The sequence below is a fragment of the Triplophysa rosa genome, linkage group LG12, assembly GCF_024868665.1.
Source record: "Triplophysa rosa linkage group LG12, Trosa_1v2, whole genome shotgun sequence".
Taxonomy (NCBI): domain Eukaryota; kingdom Metazoa; phylum Chordata; class Actinopteri; order Cypriniformes; family Nemacheilidae; genus Triplophysa; species Triplophysa rosa.
Genome location: NC_079901.1, coordinates 8,146,392 through 8,160,718, shown reverse-complemented (window position 1 = coordinate 8,160,718; position 14,327 = coordinate 8,146,392). Strand labels below are relative to the sequence as shown.

General features: G+C 37.4%; 1 protein-coding gene across 1 annotated transcript in view; it reads right to left on the bottom strand.

The window, feature by feature from the left end:
• Positions 1–11,946, bottom strand: part of kifc3 (kinesin family member C3) — a 39,870-nt gene extending 27,924 nt beyond the window's left edge. Inside the window, exon 1 of the mRNA XM_057347430.1 lies at positions 11,745–11,946. The gene's annotated coding sequence lies outside the window, so the exon portion shown is untranslated. The remainder of the gene's footprint in view (positions 1–11,744) is intronic.
• Between the last annotated feature and the right edge of the window lie 2,381 nt (positions 11,947–14,327).

Sequence of the window (14,327 nt, the reverse complement as noted above, 5' to 3'; positions counted from 1 at the left end):
CGTCCCGCTCTGCTTGTCACAAACGTCTTGCAGACAAATTTTCGCTAACGACAACATCAAAGCTAGAGAAAGGATACAAATTCTTCGTTGAACAGTTCCTGTTTGATTATGAAGGTAAGTGTTTTGTTTTCTTTTTGTGTTAGCGAAGGTGCTAGGATAAGTACTTGAATACGTGTTCTGTCAAGTTCTTCTTCTTCTTCTTGTTTGTTGCAAGACGGATGTTATGATACACTGCTTTGCGAAAAGGCGGAAGTTAAGTGACGTCATTGTGAAAAGGGCCTATTGCTTTGGAACCTGATGTTCCAAATATGGTAAGAGGCGTTACATTTACGTCACACGCTTGCAGTATTCCACCAATCACTACGCACTGGTTAACTGGCCAATCATAGCACACCTCGCTTTTCAGAGCGATGAGCTTTGTAAAAAAATCCACGCGTTTCAGAGAGGCGGGGCAAAGAGGAGATACAAACATGCACGGTATATGGAAAATACAGCGTTTTTTAACCTTAAATCGTGTATACACATTGCATTACATCTAAAACAAATGATAATATTCGTTTCAGCCGTGTCATATGACCCCTTTAAGACAATGCAATAACAGAAATTGCCTAGCCACACTTGCCCCGCCTCCAGGGTCTTCTGATTGGTCCACTGTTCTGGAATTAACATTGATGGGGGCCACTGCGTGTAAAAATTGAAATAAAAAAAACCACGTCCACAGAACCATAATGGAAAACTAGTGCAGTGGAATGAAAAAGGAGTTCTATGTAAATGGCCCGTAACAGTGTGTCCTCTGGGATTTGAACCCATAACCTCTGTCCTGCATGCTTCACCAGCTCAGCTACAGGAATCCATGTGTAAAAGCCATTCTTTTGAAAATCATGTGTTATTCACATTAATGAACAAAAGACTGAAAATAGATGCGTTTCTTTGCAGGCCTGCCAAAGCTGGTGTAATTGGTCACTCATTTGTGTGGTGTATTAATTGACGGGTCTCACAGCAACTACACTAACATCATTCTACTGTAGTGACGCTCCAACGAGAACAGACACAAACTCTTAGCGCTCCTCTGCGAAGGTAACTGGGTTACAATCGCAAACATGAGCAAGTGCACAGAAAACGTGACACAGTTCGGAAATATGAGCAACTGTTTGATAAACCCTTGCATCCACGACGAGCTATTTTCATACAGTAGGCTGAGCTAAGCCCAGATTGTTTTATAGTTTTACAAGCTATATGCAAAATTACAGGTCAGCATTTAAGGTTGTAAAAACAAAGGATACAAACCACTGCTATGTGCATCTCAAATGTTTACTGAAGAAGCTTGACTTTAGAACGATTGAACTGTCAGCACTAAATCGGGATGTTTTCAGTATTGACAGGCCACTGACCCCATTCAAGACAATCTAGCACTGCCACAACAAACCTGAACAAGGGCAAGTCAAACTTAAGCAAACCTTATGAATGAATACAAATTACAGTAAGATAAAGTAAAATGGTCGACCTTAAAGGTGCACTATTTAAAAAAAGAAAATGCATATTGTAATTTTCTGCCAGGACATTATTCGTTAATCTTACAGACATTGCAATGCAGTGCAAAATGTAAACTTTGGATAAATGGGCCACATTTATAATGTTCTGGAACAGGCTTAATTTTTTGTATTCATCTGGTTTATGGTCATGTCATAAGCACTACTGCATTACTTTACAAAACATGTTGACATATTTAAGAACTCAACTAAGCAGACATAGAAGTGTTTGCTTTCATGTACTCGGGAGTCTAGAGGTATCATCCTTTTTGCCAATGGCAATGGCTGATGTTTATTGTCACAACTGATGCTGTCTCATAAACATCAGCGAATGTGAGAACGTAACGGAACCTGCTGTTATCTTACATGACATGAGGGGACTTTACCTCAGGTCTGCCTTATCAACCAATGCTGATGCTGCTCCTGAAAACAGGGTCTTACAAAACAAATTCCAAGAAAGGAGATCATTTCTGACGATTCAACTAGTGACTGCAAAAAAGATTGAGAACAGGCAACAATGGCCCACTGCTTACGTAACCTCTCATTCACCGCATACTAACAGGATTTTATCCTAAACTGTCCATCAGCAGGGAACATTACAGCAGGTACAGGATGAAAGTACACTTGGGGAGGGGGGTTGTGGGTATGAAAAAGAGGATGCAAACCAATTCCAGGTAACAAAAAAATCCCAGCATGTCCTTGTTTAAAAACACGCTGAAAACTACCATTTCAATTTGTGAATAACGGCAAGGAAAAAATTCCTCATCACAGAAGAACACAAACTCATGAACCCTTTTGGATAAGGGACAAGACAACCTCAGACGCATTCATTTAAATAAACTGCCTTTGACGTTCTTCAACGATCGTCTGGGACACTCTACGTATATGCCCACAGAGCACGAAGCCAAGCTTAAACCTCAAACCAGCACAGAACCATCTGATGTTTCACCAAATCAATAATACAACACTCATAAATAATGAGAAGAAAATCAATAAATTATTTGGATCAAATGGAGGGATTCCAGCCGCAACCACACAACGTAAACTGTAAGACATTTCTTCAAACCTTAAAAACTAAACATTACCATCTTAAACCCTCATCAGCCACATCCAAAAACATTAGATCTACCCCCCCACCACTGCCCACCTCTCCAGTTTCAATCTCACCTGTGCCTTTCTCTTCCTCACATGCACGTTCTCCTGTTGTGCACATCTACTTCGACTTGATTTCCTAGTCATTCCATCCAGACAGCTTTCAAAACCATGTTGCCTGTGGACTTTTGAAGTCACTAGGGCTCTAGAAATTCCCGACCAGGAGTGCTTGCTCCTCTTCCTACGTCCAGGTTTGACTGCAACCGTGCTGGGCTGTTTGAAGTCCTCTACAGCCTCGGGTTCTAGGGGCTCCAGGAACTTGGGTCTCTTGAACAGGCTGTGAAGAGAAAGCAACACCAAGGTGCACAGCACATACATGGCGGCGCTTACCAATTTGGTCACAACAAGTGGGTCCGCAAGTGAGTTCGGTCTCAAACAGAGATGGAGTTTCCTTTCTGAGCCATTCTGGCTGCTCTTGTTTCAGGGTGAAGTCGTGCGCAGAACACTATCTTACAGACGCGATATCAGTTGCACCTTTGAGTTCTCTTGGGCTGTCAAATTTAAAAAAACAAGCAATGGTAGATAGTGGCTAAACTCTATGAGCACCTCTGTGCGGGTTCCCCTAATGCTCATTTAGACCGATAATCTGTTTGTGATCTGATCAGCAAATGAGATGGCTCTTGTCTCTCGCTCGAGAGAGGACTAGGGAGGGAGGACTCACGATCACCTGCTTTTATACCCAACAAAAGCCATTACAATCTACCAGGACACACCATATACAGACACACCTTGATAAGCAACTCACTGTATGTACACCACTGTACACACACACTTGTGGAATAACAGAGGACTATTGTTTGTTACTCAGGAAACAACGGGTCCTCCTTTCACATTTTATGTCCATCTCAATGCCTCTTCTTTGATAACCGGTGTTTCATAGGACAATCAATCCAAACATTATAATCCATAAGAAATTCCAGAGAAATCTGAACAGTGGAGTCATAAACGTTTATCCAAACACAAATCGTCCCCTCTTCTTGTGTCACAAATGGTTTTATTGTTGTGTTACAGTCATTTAATGATGGTAAAACTCTCGCAGGTCAGTCCACTCCCTCCTCCATAATTCCTGTCGATAGTCCGGTCTTTCTCCCAGCTCGTGCTGTGTAACGCTGGGCAAATTCCAAACGTTCACAGAAAGATGCTCTTCGGTCTCTGCCTGCCCGTCCTGCTCTCATGTCGCTCATCTGTCACAGCAGTGCAGATTTAACCGCACCCATCGCTTGATCTCTGGTGATGTAACAACTGCGTTTGCATTTATGCAAAAACATGAAAATCCATTCAAAAACTCAAAGCTTTTTTGTGATTGGTTGTTGCCATAGTGAGCTGACCTCGTTGCATTGCATCTTGCAGGCCTGTTCATCATACTTTGCGTGCCACACTCAGCGGGAAATGACAGTGCCAGTCATGGGGTCTGAATTACGATGTGGTCAAAACAGATCACTGGACCTCTATGCTGGAATATAAAATATGTGAGGCCGTTGTGCTCCCCCAGTGTGTGTGGACAGACAAAAGAACATCTTCTGGTTCATTACCCATTTTAGGGGTCTGTTACACAGTGAATGGGTCACATACTTCAGTTCACAGATAAACAACAAGCCTTTATGGCCACTGTTCTGTATGATAATACTGTAACCAAATTGTTATGTAGAAAATGAAAAACAGACTAAATTGTAGTATGTAGATCATTGACAGGATATTTTGTTCCACCAGATGATTTGACAGTGAGTGCGTTTACATGCACAAAATAAATGGTCATCTAAAAATCAGCTTATAAAAGAAACCCGTTTTCACGTGTTTACATGCATGTCAATAAACTGGCTATATGCAGAAAATGTGTTTACATGGAAATTTGAGACTTGCCAGGTTTCTCACGTACAGTGACGTCACCATCGAGTCTGTCTAGTAATTAAAAATGCCGCGAGAAAATGGTCAGAAGCTGTATTTTTATATATTATCTTTTCATATCCACAGTACCTGCAAACGCAACAATAATTTTTCATTTTGCCGTTTCTACACCAACTGCATGATTCGAGAGCGGACTTTTATGGGTTTATTTAACTGTTCCGTTCGGGACTTTTACTATTGCGCTGTCAGACATGCGCACATAAACAAAACTGAGAGAAAACCGGTAAAGGCATTTACAGTAATCAGAGTAATGGGCAAAAAACGACCTCAGCAGGTTTTGCTTATGCCGTTTATGAGCTTTCCCCGATAAAAGAAAACCGTTTTACGCGTTTACATGACCTTACTTGTTATCAGCTTATTAAGCATAATCGGAGTACGACTGTGCATGTTTTTCAAAATTATATTAAGAATATTTTGAGTATTTAAAAACTCTGCACATATTTATAAAAATCCTTTACCTTGAAATATGATTGAAATATGAAATATGATTGAAAACTTGTGTTGTGTGTTAACCATCTGTCATTTTAATCATTCATTTAAACTTTCAAATAGGTTTGCAAAGATGCACACAAATATTGAATGCCCAAGAATTCATAGACGCTAATCTCAAACTTCTTATGTTGTCATCTCTATGAGCCTTAGTTAAAAGGCTTCTACAAATCTGGCTTAATCACTTTGGAGTTATAAAAAGATGGTGCTGCACATCACAGATAGTGGCATAACAAGGATTAAACAGAGCACCACTTGCACTTACTGTAGATAAAAAGAGCTGACATGGTGAAAAGATAAACAACTTAATATCTAGAATGACAAGACACAAAAAGGTGACCATAAATTCCACCCAAAATTCAATTTTAAAACCTGCATTTTCACCAACCACGTTATTGCAAACATAAACTGTAAACTCTAATAGAAACTGCAAGAATTTATTAACAACCAAGATATTAACATCAACATACTGTAGAGTCACTGTCACCAAATGCAAAATCTAAAATTTAAAACTGGGTGTATTTGTAGGATCCAGTGTTGTTGTTATGTTTAGATGATAATCTGTAAAGTATATTGATCATAAATGTATTAAACAAAATGACCATTACATAAAACAATAAGGCAGATATCAAAGTAAGGCAAAATAGCTCCAATGTCTTGAAAAGCCATCATAATGGCTGTCTTCCAAAACCTATAGGGAGCTGCCTAGGCAGCATTTTAAAATGTAAGATCTCCTGTAAGATCTTTGGACCGAATTCTCAGGCACCACTGCATGTATCCATTACAGAGAAACAACCCCATAATACACCGACTAACTCAGTAAAACAGATGAACTTCATTTATAGTATAAGCATTGTTAAATCACTATCAAAAAATACAGCCACTGAAAAAATTCAAAATTATTTTCAGTTTTTCTGAATCTATTATTTATAGGCATGCGTTTATGTAAAATGATCATTTTTGTTTCATTCTGTGAACTACTAACAATATTTCTCCCAATTTTCAATTAAAAATATTGTTTCTTTTTACATTTATTTGCCAAAAATGAAAACTGGAGAAACAGGTCAAAATCACAGAAAAGATGCTCTGTATTTTTTCAGACCTCAAATGCTGCAAAGAAAAAAACTTTTAAGCAATACAACAGTAATCTTTCTACATGTATTTAAGAAAAGTACAAAAAAATATTGGATTGTCATTTCTGTTTTCATGTGTCTTGTCATGCTGTCAGTGTTTCACATGGTGGATGACTTTATGTCACTCCTGAGGTTTGATTTTATAGAAATTCAACAGACACTGAACTGGAATGACTACAATACATATAGAATTGCTGATTAAATGAAAATTTGGAACGGCCTTCTTTCTTTCCAAGGTTGTATAATAAAATATCTAATAAAAACTCCTATAAATAATATGCTACACTGTAAACCCGAATAAGTTGGGAAAACTCAAAAAATTTGAGGTAATCAGTTACATCAAATTTTTGGAGTTATGATGTTCCCAATTTTAAGTAAGCAAAACTAGTAAGTTTTGAGTTTGTTGTACTGTTGTTGACTCCTTTTAATTTTGAACAATTTTAAGTAAGCAAAACTAGTAAGTTTTGAGTTTGTTGTACTGTTGTTGACTCCTTTTAATTTTGAACAATTTTAAGTAAGCAAAACTAGTCAGTTTTGAGTTTGTTGTACTGTTGTTGACTCCTTTTAATTTTGAACATTTAGCAAAGTAACTTTTTTTATTTACAGCTAAATAAATGAAAGGTCTTAAGACAACCTAAACAGTTCAGCTGCATCAACAATTAACAAACAGCCTTCACAGAGAGTGACCACGCACGCACGCACGCATGCACACACGATTGCTATTGCACCTCCCACAACCTAAGCATAAGCACCACTCTTCTGAACGATGGTAACCCCAAAAGTCAAAAATACAACAAACTCTTCTAAATATCCAAGATAATTGAACATTCATCATTAACAAGGCTTTTTCCTTTCTAAAAACTCATAAAATAACACTTCATTTCAAAATTTACTTTCCTAATGCAGTCTCACGCAAAGCATGCTGGGAACTGAATTTCATTCTCAACAAATCATCTTGAATTAACTTGTTGAAATTAAGTTAAACTAACTCAAAAGTAAGAATTAGTTACAGGAACTCAAAACATTTAAGTTAGGAATTTTTTTATATAAAATTAAGTTTACACTACTTAAACTGTTTAATTTCTTTGAACATTCGGGTTTACAGTGTATATGTATAACGTTATGAATGGTATGTTTGTTTACAAATCCTGCAGTTAAGCTTTTCACCCATCCAAAAGCAAAATAAACAAAAGCATTGTCCTGATTTCTTGTTATGTAAAGATGAAAACGGATAAGGTGTAGGCCATAAACGCATTGAATAATATGACGGACTCTATTGCTGCTATTACTCTGCACGTAGACTCACTTCTCAGGAATACAAATATAACAATACGAATAAAGAAGGTCAACATCAGGGTAAGGCAGTGTTGGAAAATAACCGCAACGTCTTGATAAGGCTTGACAATATTATCTGCATGGCCAAGGTACAGCAAACAAGGTAATAGAAACAGATTACTGAATAACTACAGGCAATCTCTGCTGGAATTACTAAAATGAATAAAGCCGGCAACCAAACACATTTAGGCCCTGTTTCACAGACACGGTTTAGCTTAAGCCAGGACTAAGCCTTAGCTGAATTAAGATATTTATGTTGCTTTTATAAAAATGCCTTAGAAGAATACATTACTAGTGTGCATCTTGAGACAAATCAATGGCACTGATATATTTTAAGATATTTCTGGGCAAGTTATATTGAGTTAAGACAGGTCACATATTCATTTTAGTCTGGGACTAGCCTTAAGCCTTGTCTGTGAAACGGTGCCTTAGACATTTAAAGTTATAGTAGAGCTGTAAAACAAAACAATTAGTGATTAATCGCATCCATAAAAAAAGTGTTTGTTTGGGTCAAAGACATTAAGATGTCCCCATCAAAAGAAATTTACAAAAAAGTGATTTTATGTCCATAGAAAGCACATTAAATGTGAGTAAAACGTCTACTTTATGGTTTCAACTAAGTTTTTGGAGAATAAAATGTCAAAATTTGGTTGAAATAATGTTAGATTGTCATTCAGTGTAACACAATATTTATGTACAAATCTAAACAACATGCTTATTCTGACTTGTACATATTAAAATATATAAGGGAGCATATTACATTTTATTGTACTTTAAATGAGTAAAAACATTCTTATTGACAAATGGGCAAAACCCAGGATAGTGGCAAATTTTAACAAATGTAAAATTACAACTAATTAGCATTTGGGGTGAAAGTAATTAGTCTTTTAATATGTCATAAATTATTTTTTGTTGTAAATATGCCTGACAAGATTGTTACACTGAATGACCTTTTAGTGGGCGTCTTCTGTAAATCGGGAAAATGTATAATATTTATTTTTTGCTCAGAAAAACAAAAATGCAATTAAATTAAACATAAAACTTTTTCATTTTTTAAACAACAACAATTAGCAGTATTACACTTATTGTTTTTAATCTTAATCCCTTTTTCGTCTTTGACCCATTTACATGATATAGGCTGTGTACTGTGCATTCTAATTTTGTATTTATAAACACATACATGTAAATATTAAAGAAAATGATCAAATATAAAAATTAATAAATGTTTTTATATCATTTAAATATATTTATGCATGCAAATATTTCCTAAATATATACATGTATGTGTACGTGTTTATAAATACCAAATTAATATGCACATTACACAGACATATATTATTTAAACATAAACTTTTATTCTGTATGCGATTAATCATGATTAATAGTTGAACAGTCCTATTTAAAGTCACTGTTGCGTATTAACTTCGTTGCATATTATATGCTGGTCTTCAAACAAATGACACAATATTTCTCAGAACTAACATTGCTTTATTCAGCCATTTTTCCCAATTTACTTTCAGCCAACTTGTCCTCAAGTTCACACAGGGGTGTCATGCATCTAAACACACTTTGGACAATAAAATATGAGTACTGATGCTGTGTCTTAAAACCAACCATATAAATAAAAGTTTGCTGTCATTCGCTTTGATTTGCTTTGATATTGTTTGTGTGAATAGACGTACAGATACTCTCAGGTAGGCTGCTGGTTTCTAGTTAAGCGGCTAAGCGACCACTTCATTTAAGCATCTTAGTGCAGAAATATGCAGCTCTTCATTTCAGCAAAATGAACAGCGGGTTTAGGAAAAGCTGACATCTGCCACCACATTCAGAGCCTCACAATTAACACAGAGAGACAGTGAACTGACACAGTAAGACGTAAACACGAGTCTCTACAGAGCAATGAATCTACTGTAGCTTGGCTGTCGCACAATGTGTCCAGTGTGCTCTATTTCAGGAAGAAATTATAGAGTAACAAAAGGGTGGGAAACCACAAAATTACAGGGATAATTTCCATTTACACATGATACATTACCTCAACCATACGTTTTGGTCAATTTTAGGCAAAGAAAAAGCAAGCACACATATTTATTTCAAGGAACTGGTTACTTTCGTTGAATACTGCTCTTGCCAATTCGTAGGGATCTGCATAAACTATAAAGAAAGCCATAACACAGGTTTGGCCCATCCTAAGATTACAAGCAATGACTTCATGAGTGACTCAGAGTCTCCACTGAGGCTTATACTGTACGTACACGCATAGGTTGAGACAGACGTGTTCGGAGGTCTGACATCTGTTTTACACGTGTTCCCTTTACAAAAGCAGTCAACAAAGTTGAAAGAAAAGGAAAATAAAGCTTTTTAACCAACCACACACTATTTCAGTCTACTAATACTCAGTGGGTGGGTGGCCAGTAATAAGAACAACACCCATGATAAACCATTACGACTGTGTGACGTATGCATCACACTAATGAATGATCAGGTTTGATTGCTCTTCTGTTCATTTGACAAACTCGCACCCTTATCCATAACAAAAGCAAATCACACCGTAAATAATTCGCAACAAACAGATGAAACAGTGGCACACAGCGCCATCTGCTGTCTCGGACAGATTAGTGTCTGATAGAATTCAAGACTATTATGTAACATTGGAAAATGTGCTTGGGAAGAAGACAGTATGAAGTGAATGGGTGTGACAGGGTGTCTCAGGCTGCTTGGAATACTTTTCCTAAGGAGTTTAGTTGTTTATACAATTAAACTAATTACATATAATCAGGTGACATAACATCACAGAAATACACTTAAGGAACATTAAATAATACAAATGACTAAAATAACCACAATTAAATACAATGTAAATATATGTAATAAATGAACATTGCTTAAAGTTATTTTTTTAAATAATCTGAAATCCTAAATTAAATTGACTGCAGTGTTAAGATTGAACCCTAAATCATGATGTTTAGTCACTCAGACTTGTCAACTGAACGATTCCCAGGGTCAGCTTCGTTTGCGAGAGAAAGACAAAGGCCATACAACACGAACATATAACGCGCGCGAACGCGGTAACGTCAGTGTCACCGTCACTGACTCCTGAGGAATGTACTTGAGGGCATATGAGGGAATTAAAGAACATGAACCGGACGAGGCGGCCCAACATGTGCGTTCAGTTTCTGCTTCTCTGTATTACACCCTGGCTGTCAACAATAAAAAAGACAAAACTAGAGTCAACCAAGCTGTCAGCAACGCGCAATATAGTCGAAGTCGCGCGCTTGCGATACAGATTTCACACAAGACGCGTAAAACGCAACGGTGCGAGGCCTGGAAAACGGTAAGACGCGACGCAAATTATGTGACGCACGCAGACAGCCATAAGAAGTTGTAAGACGCGTCTTTAACGCGTGGTATTATATTCCACTGCATGGGAACAATAAATGTTTTACAAACATGGCGCACTCAAACTTTATCCCTCTTATCAAAATGTATCAGACCGCAGCTCCTTGTAGTTTTCAATGATGCGCAACGACTCGAGCCATTATTTAACTACCCAAGTTAAAGAAGCACTAGAAACTTTGTGACCTTGTGATGGCAGTCTAAACTACCTCCTCGACTATGGTCCAAACCATCAGTGTCATGATGACTGATAGGGGATATATTCAGACATACAACATCCGCTGGATCTGCACTGGCGGGCACACCCGGATTGTGATTTACCAGTCAAACACGTCTTAACAGTTCACCAAATAACTGTTTAGAGTTCAGAGAAACCAGCTGACGTCTTTCAAATGAAGGACTGGCACTTATAAAAAAATTACCGCAGCTCTATCGAGAAAACGCAAGCAGATGTTTTGAGTTTGTGTACAAATTGTGCGTTTGCAGATAAAACTGCGGAATATTTTACCCGAAACAGATAACATGTTCTCGTGTATTAAACGTATCTGTATTATTTTATAGTAGCCTATACGCTATAGCATAAATATGAATTTATAGTGAATATAACATTTTCCTGCACCGGATACTTTTATGAAAGGTTTTACGACAGATTTCACTGACAGCACAGGCAAAAAAACAGAAAACTCGGTTGTTTAAGTATTTAAAGTTCAAAGAGATTGTAGCTCTGCGATCTGGCGCGTGTAAAATGAACGTGAAACAGCAGCATTATAAAAGCATGCGTGATAAATAAGCGAACGAATGCGCTTACGTCTCAGCCCAGCACGCCAAACTGCTTCCTCCGGACGGCGTTTCCTCCTTGAAACTTTTCCTGTTGGTTTTATTCCACCCTTTCGTCAGCTTACTTTAAAAAGCTACGTTATAGCTCACAGTTTAAAGAGTTAAACGCTCGGCGGAGTCTCATGAAGTGAAGAAAAACCCGCCTGAGAAACAAGCAGCATGAGACGCGCGCGCACACAGCTGACTGCAGTGACGCAAGCATTTCCCATCCCATTAATGACTACAGGCCACTTCCAGTCCTCACTCAAACTCACAGCCGTTCTCAGGATAGAGACACACATGTGAAATAACACACATAAGTAAGATCTCTTCTATTTTGAAGCTACAGATTCTTTTTTGTTTTGTTTTACAGAAAATGTAACACTACTAATGATAAAAATAAAATAAAAAATGACGCTACTATGCTCTTGCAAACCTGTTTTAAATGCTGTTGAAAAGATATACCAAAAATTAAGAAATGTATGTACATTCTACGGTTAAGAGTTTCACACTGTTTTAAATTAAATGAAACAACAAATGCAGTACATAGGCATGTATTTTGTTAGTGTAATTCATACTTATTTTATTTTTTAGAAAAGAACCTATACCACTCAGAAGTGCATTTTAAAATAAAAATTTACCCAGTTTGCTTACTCTCCAAAATTATTGACAAATTACACCCAATAACACAAACACATTTGAGTCATACAGTTTCTGGGATTAGATGTGCTCAGACAGAAAGTTTACATAAGAACATCACATCACATCATCACATCACATCACATCACATCGCATCACATCACTGACTTGACTACTCGTAATCCTTTTGCCTCTGATTTTAGTTTGATTCACCAACCAATTTAAGATGCAAGATGCTACAGCATTTCAGAAATATTGTAACCGATGGCATGCTCACTAAATTTCTAATAATTTAACAAATGATTTTTTATGACTACGTCAAGTCACCTTTTTCTGTATTCACGCATGTATTGCAAATCAAGTCTTGTCTCCTAGATTTCCGCCTTTTCACATTTCCTGCATCTGATCTTGTGGAGCAAGAGAGAAACAATGAAAACCTTCTTCCTGTGCTCTTCCTGTCAATGCAGTTTAGATATTTTTTCAGAAACCTATGCAAAAAATGTCTGCTTTGCAAGAATTCACCGACAGTACTCATCTACTGCACTTTAGTTTTTTATTTCATTTTTTCACATAGCTTGTTTAATTTCACATGGGCCGCTGCCTGGTACAAAATATTTATCGGTGTGGCCCCAGAGTTCTATACCATAAGAAAACCTTATGGGGCCCCCGTGTCACATGACCTGGGACAACATTCCTTGCTGTCCCTCCCTACATACTTCCACACATTCTTTACATACAACATACAATACATGTCTATTCCTGAGGGCAGTCTGAGACCTGAGTGATGATGGCATTGTTCCACTGCCAGAAACTAAAAGTGTGTTGTAACTTTCCATTTATAGATTCTCTGGGGCCAGTTCACACACTGGTACTTCAGTATGAACTGACCTGGAAACAGCGAAAAATCATTTGTATTTGATTACAGCTCTGTCAGTGTATCAAAGCACATATCAGCAGGGTATCAAAGGAACCCCGTGCGGTGAGGGTGGATTAGATATGAGCATGATACAGATCAGTGATATGCACAAAAACACCCACATATTTTATCATACAAATGTGTGCGGCTAATCAGCCATCTTATGAAATATAACACAAAGCAGGAAAAACCTTTTCATAATACAATAACAATAAAGTGTTTTTTGATGCAACTAACAAACAAATGTAGTTAAGAATTTGACTAGAGATATGTACACATGCACACTATATGCGTTCATACACTGCAGAATAAAAGTGCTTGCATGTATGTGTGCAAGATTGTGTGTATATAAGGATTCCAATGAGGCAAAAACAGAACAGTGACGCAGCAATTTCGGCGTAAGTGCAGACTGTGTTGTGGAAAATAGTCCGAGTTACTTTCCATTACATTTGACGTTCTGCTGATCCTAATGCTTCTTCAGTCCTAGAAATCGTTCAAACGCTAGCTCCAGTCTGTTTGTGTGAGCATTCAGACAGAGCAACAGTGGCTAAACAAATGGCATGCATTTGGGGCGGGACTATCTGTTTATTGGCCCAGAAATTCACTTCATCTTTAAATTGAATAGTTAAACAGCAGTGCCACGGCGTTTGAGCCTTTGAAGAACCTCTTGGAAGCCTTTTAAAGGGTTCTCAAATATTTGTTGTACACTTAAAGGGATACTCCACCCAAAAATGAAAATCATTTACTCAACCTGTTTGTTCCAAACCTGCATACATTTCTTTGTTCTGATGCACACAAAGAAAGATATTTGGATGAATGTTAGCAACTGACATTGCTGGGACATCATTGACTTCCATAGTAGGACATTTTTTGTTTGTTTGTTTCGTTGAACACAAAATGAGATATTTTGAAGAATTTAGAAAAGCTCACTATGGTAGTCAATGATGTCCCAGAAATGTCAGTTGCTAACATTTTTCCAAATATCTTCCTTTGTGTTCAACAGAATAAAGAAATTCATAG